The sequence below is a fragment of the Ptychodera flava genome, chromosome 3, assembly GCF_041260155.1.
Source record: "Ptychodera flava strain L36383 chromosome 3, AS_Pfla_20210202, whole genome shotgun sequence".
NCBI classification, from domain to species: Eukaryota; Metazoa; Hemichordata; class Enteropneusta; family Ptychoderidae; genus Ptychodera; species Ptychodera flava.
Genome location: NC_091930.1, coordinates 48,958,063 through 48,964,308, shown reverse-complemented (window position 1 = coordinate 48,964,308; position 6,246 = coordinate 48,958,063). Strand labels below are relative to the sequence as shown.

At 36.0% G+C, this 6,246-nt stretch overlaps 1 long non-coding RNA gene across 1 annotated transcript; it reads right to left on the bottom strand.

The window, feature by feature from the left end:
* Nucleotides 1-968: 968 nt before the first annotated feature.
* On the bottom strand, nt 969-3,863 carry LOC139127040 (uncharacterized). The gene is made up of 3 exons (XR_011550905.1): nt 3,695-3,863; nt 1,780-1,878; nt 969-1,038 (listed from the first exon to the last, which is right to left on the bottom strand). It is a non-coding gene; the product is annotated as an uncharacterized lncRNA (long non-coding RNA).
* Nucleotides 3,864-6,246: the final 2,383 nt, after the last annotated feature.

Genomic DNA, 6,246 nt, shown 5'->3' with positions numbered 1-6,246 from the left:
ATCGTCTATTTTTAGCATGTCTCAGTGCTGAGAAGATCGTTGTCATGATGACTATCAAAATTTGCATAAAACTCTGGGAGTATAACAGGTTGTCAATAGGTCACCAAATTTTGAGTATTACTGTCGTTCATTAAAACTGTTTTCTTGGTTATTACATGATTGTAAAGGTGAGCAATATTTACATCAAATGACGAAAAAATTCACTTTATGGGCAGAATCTAGAAAAATAGCCTTTTCTTGTCTGGGTAACGGAAATAAGATATCCCTGAACTGAATTATGCATGGCTTACCAGCCATTGTCCCTGGGCTACCAACTTCAGAAAATGGTAGCCCAAATGGACTACTAAGTTAATTTCTAGCCCATATATATGCATACATACATACATACATAGATTCATCTATACATAGATAGATAGAAAGAGACATACATGCATACTTACATACATACATACATACATACATACATACATACAAACATACATACATACATACATACATACATACAAACATATACATACATACATACATACATACATACATACATACATACATACATACATACATAAATACATACATACATATGAAGATACATAGGCAGATAGATAGAACGATAGATTATATAGGTAGATGGATAGATACACACAAATAAACACACACACACACACACACACAAACCACCACCATACACAAACAGACACACATACATACCTGTCAGCTGAGTTTGTGTGGTTATTACCTCCAAGAGTACAGGCTTCTGTCAATAAAGATCAAAAACATTTTACCATTCTCAGAAACGAAATCACATACTACACTTTGAAGGGGGACTATCACAGCCAAGAATATGTGGCTCTTTACAAACACCATTAGGATATAATCAAGATTTCAACACTTTAATTACAAATGCACATACTATAGTTATGAAAACTTAACAATATTGGGGAAGCTTGTTAACTCTCTATTGAACTTACCGTTCTGGTGGTGGCTGTCATCACGTATCTTCTCTTCTTTTAGATGATGATGTTTATAGTAAATGCGTCTCTAATGTAAAGATAAATCAGCGAGCACAAATTGTGACATAGGCCATGAGATGAAATAATGATATTTTATGATATTTGAGCTCTTACTTCAACAAGGAGCACCTATATTTGACACAATACCAAGAAGAACTGTTTTGCATTTTGTGTAACATTGTTCATGGCATATGGCTGCCATCGAGCGCTTTATAATTACTGGAGGGCTCAGTGAATACAAAAATCACTTGAGTGTTTGTTTGTTTGTTTGTTTTTTCCTTTGTTGTTGTTGTTGCCGTTGTTGTTTTATGGATATTAGCCACAAGTATGAAAGATGCACTCAGGCATAACTCAAGACTGGCTTCTAATATGGTAGTTTTAGAAAACGCCTACTTTAGACAATTCCATAGCAATTTGGCAGAGAAATACTGTTATAATGTACACTTGTTAAACACTGTAAAGCTTTGATTTACATCACTTTACTCCCTTATTAGAGTGGCTTATTCCGTTTTTTATGGCATGGCATCTTTGGTTTGCGGTGTTATCATTTTGAGATTGTTGAAGGGCTACCATACAAGTTTTCTTTCTTTCTTTCTGTCTAAACATTTTGTTTTGTATAAAATTTGCCTTATCAAGTTTAAGTAATTTGAATACATCATACAGCAGTGCAACACAATACTTTGAATGGCACTTGTCAATAAAGAAAATCCTAAATTATTTACAATGCAAAATAATTAAATTTCATTAAATAGTAACATACTAAACATACCTTTTGAATTGAGCTCGTTTCGGTTTCCGACTGTGCATGATCAACTTTCCGCTTGACCCCTTTTTGAGCTGACGTCATACTATTCACGTTCAAAGAAGTCTATAATTCAAAAGATGAAATGAAACCATCAGATGTAGAAATAACAGGGATGTAGAAAATTTCAGTTACAGGTGGCAAAAATAAAAAATACAGGCAGTTACAAGTAGTGTATGAACAGTCAACACATAAAGTTTGTGCTAAATGTTCTGTATTTTTCTGAAACTGACAGAATCACATCATTTCTTGTTAGTGCTATATAGTAAAATCTTTTCCCGGTGCATGATTGTAATCTCGTTTCTTATTTTGCCCCGTTCTCACGCCATAGGTTGAAGAATGACGTGATTTGGGGGCTCCAGGTTCTCTATGATTTCTGGAATATGGTGGTATACAATTGTGTGATAGAAATCCCGAAATTTGACTAAAAATTCGATTCTTTAAACTCCTGTTTCAGTTTCGTGAGAGAGATGAAAGTTTAAATATTCAATCAGTAGATGCATCAATCAATAGATGCACACTTTTTTCATTGCAGCGGACTATGTATTCTGTTCTACAGCCATAAGCTAGCATAAGTTGTCCCAGTTATGGCAGAGATAATTTATGCAAAGGAATTAATTAAGAAATGGAAGGGCTCCGAATTTTTTTTAAAAACTCACTTGCCATAGGGCAAGTGAATTTTGAATTTCACTTGTCCGGAAGCAACATTCACTTGCCCTGAATTTCAAATGATTTTGGGAGTAAATTTGTATGGTTTTATTCATGCCTTGTAATGGGTGCATTAAGGGTAAGTATGAAATAGGCCACTGGCGAATCAATGTGAAACTTTCAGTATCATGAAGTTTACTGCTACCATGTGTATGTGCATAAACTGCAGGGTTCCCCTAGTCACCAAAGATTAGCCGACTCATTAGCCAAATCAAAAATCTAGTATTTCAAAGTGCTTTAACTTTTACAAGAAATGCACCCACCTGACTTGCCCATTTAACACCAAATATTGTACCAGGTCATGATGACATACAATGACACTGTATGTATTGTTTTATTGAAATACAAATAATTACATGTCCCTAAAAATTTAATTTGTCCCCCATTAAGACCTACTGTTAGTCACTGTGTCCCCATGCTAGCAAAAGCTGGTTGAAACACTGAGCGTGTTGTTACACAAGATATTATTTTTGATACAACAAATAAGGACATAAAAATAAACGAATAAGTTACAGCTACTGTTTCTTTACAAGGCATGAATAAAACCATACACATTTACTCCCAAAATCATTTGAAATTCGGGGCAAGTGAATGTTGGTTCAGGACAAGTGAAATTCAAAATTCACTTGCCCTATGGCAAGCGAGTTTAAAAAAAAATTCGGAGCCCTTCCATTTCTTAATTAATTCCTTTACATAAATTATCTCTGCCATAACTGGGTCAATTTATGCTAGCTTATGGCTGTAGAACAGTATACATAGTCCGCTACAATGAAAAAAGTGTGCATCTATTGACTGATGCATCTACTGATGGAATATTTAAACTTTCATCTCTCTCGCGAGACTGAAACGGGAGTTTAAAGAATCGTATTTTTACTTAGTCAAATTTCGGGATTTTTATCACACAATTTGTATACCACCATATTCCAGAAATCGTAGAGAGCCTGGAGCTCAAAAATCACGCCTTTCTTCGACCTATAGCGCGAGAACGGGGCAAAATAAGAAACGAGATTACAATCGTGCACCGGGAAAAGATTTTAGCCACCACACCAGCAGACCGTGGCTAATTTGAAAAAAATCCTAGCGCGAACACTGAGTCGTATCATAATGCCACTTTTCTTTAAGATATTGGAAAAATAATTCAACAAGTGTACGAATTCTTCAAAGGTTGACTCACCGTCGATGCCGGACCATAAAATTTTGATGGCAGTCCGAGAGATTTCTTCGCATTCATGTTGAAAAAATATCCTTGGCTAACGGTTAATGTTGTCTTGTTAATGTCTTGAATTGGCGCCAAAATAGGTCGCCTCACGAGCGTAAAGTTAGCGTCATCCTCATCCTCACCCTTAGTCTTCAATAGGATATCCGGATGACGCTACAGGGCCAGGGTCAGCTTCACCGGCGTCAGATCCGATTATTCCCGATTGCGTCTGATGGAATGATAAATGTAAACGCGACCGTAAAAATGTGCTCAAAGTTTCATCGTGGCGTGTGTATTCATAACATTTAGTAACTCTACTAACATTCTAACATTCTTATCTCTGCTGGATGTTTGTTGTTATCGTAATTACGTTGACTTTTCATTCCGCAAGTAATAGTAGTAAGCAAGTCCATTGCTTCATACGTTCTCTAAAAATAATTAGGGCAATGGGTGCCTTTTTTGCACCACATTTCCGAAAATCTTGACATAAGAGGACACCAACAAACACATTCACGGATATAGACTGATTATTATTATTATTATTATTATTATTATTATTGTTATTATTATTATTATTGTTGTTGTTGTTGTTGTTGTTTATTTCAGATATAATTATCCATATACAAAAACAGATATATAAAAAGTAAATGACAGAAAAGGAGTTAAAAAATCCAATTACACAAGTTTTTTTCCATAATTTACTATATGTGAAAATGGAAATATTCAGAACTGCTGAAATAAGGGGGTTATCAGAGATATGCAGTTTACTGAGAAAAACCACCGACTTTTTTCTAAACAATCGATAAGTTCACAAACAAAAGTCTGTGTATATTACGAACACTACCAAAAATTAGTCTTTATGAGATATTCTTCCGAGAAAATATTACCTGCGAACCAGTTTTACGAAGAATTGTTATTTTGAAGTTGTGGGCATATATTTATTACTATTCACAAGCGCGTACTGCGGCATTCTTCGGATACGGCGCTGAAGCTGACGCTGATGCTGATTTGAGTAGCGTCATATTCAGTGTTAGAAAGGTCAGCTGAGGATAGCGCCTCCCTTGTTTTTAGAACTTTGCACCTTTGTTCTTCGCTCGGCCAAAGGTCAAACGCCGACTTCCGGTTTACTCTGCTGACCCGAGGTTGTCGCTTCGCTTCTTCTTTTACTTCTTCGTAATTGTGTTAGTTTGACAATTTTGGAACCAAAGTTTTTGCGAATGACCATGCAAGCTATATTTCGGAGTGAAAAAGGATGTTTACATGACTAACATCAATTTTATCGGGATAAACGTCAACAGGACAGATGTGTGGTCAAACAAGTTCGAAGCGAGAACCATGATGATGGTCAACCGTACTGCGGCGCGTGGGACTCAACTTTGTTCCGATCGCCGATTGAAAGAGGCAATACTGTTGCTGATGTAAGTGAATGTTTCGTAGCTCAAACGGTTGAAATTTCAACTTCTAATGCCCCGTGTGACGACATTGTTTTTCCCGGCAGTATTTTTGCCGAACAACTTGATGTGTTAGCAAAAGGCCTTGAACATTGTTTTGAGTGCAGTCTACCTCTATCAGTTGATATCACTGAGGCGACAGTGTACATTTTGTTCTAGGTTTTACGTAAAGTGTGACAATCCTGCCCGCAAAGCTGTCAGTGCATTCAGCTAGGGAAACGACGCAAGGACCCAACATCAAAAGTTTTTGTGAGGGATGTCAACACAAAACTTGCCATGGGTAAGACGAAATTGTTCATAGATATTTTGATTTCTTGACATCATGAACTGTCATCGTAGATTTTGTTATCGTGAAATTTTTATTGCTGTAAAATCGAACAAAATATCTACGAGTAATCAATTAATCGGCAAATCTGGAACCTTGAACAGTGTTTGCCGTGGTTCCATAACCCTGCAATTCCTTTTGTATAGGGGCGCTCACTCCCAAAAACAAAGAATCAAATGGTGGGGCTAAAGAACTGCAGTGAGAACAGTGTGTGATCATCAGAATTTTTAAATATGATCATAGAAAGTTGAGGAAACGAAAACGACCATGGAGGAAGAAGAAATGTAGTTTTATAAAGTTACAGTGCTATTATAACTACTCACTGTGAGCACAAAATTTGTATGAGCTTTTTTTTCATATTGCTTGATTTCAGCATCTATGTTGCATGCTGGTATAGATGAACATCAGACAAACAAATTCCTGACCACGTTAAATGTCAAAGGAGTCCACCTCAATTTTCCAAAGAAGAAGGGAAGGGAAGTATATGTAGGAAGAAGCATTGAAAAGACGGTAAAATATAGTGTGAAGCAAGCTTCAAAAAAAGAAGCTGCTAGGTATGGTTTTAATGTAACACCATATTTTTACATATGTGAAATGAAAGTTGTAATAAATCCCTGCCAAACAGTAAGAGAGGTGAAATTGTATCTATATGGATAGGTTTTACAACCTCTGCATTTTTAAATAAGTAAACAAACTTGGTGTTTAAGAGAATGAAATAACTTTACTGCACTGATCATAAAATCCTTGAGATA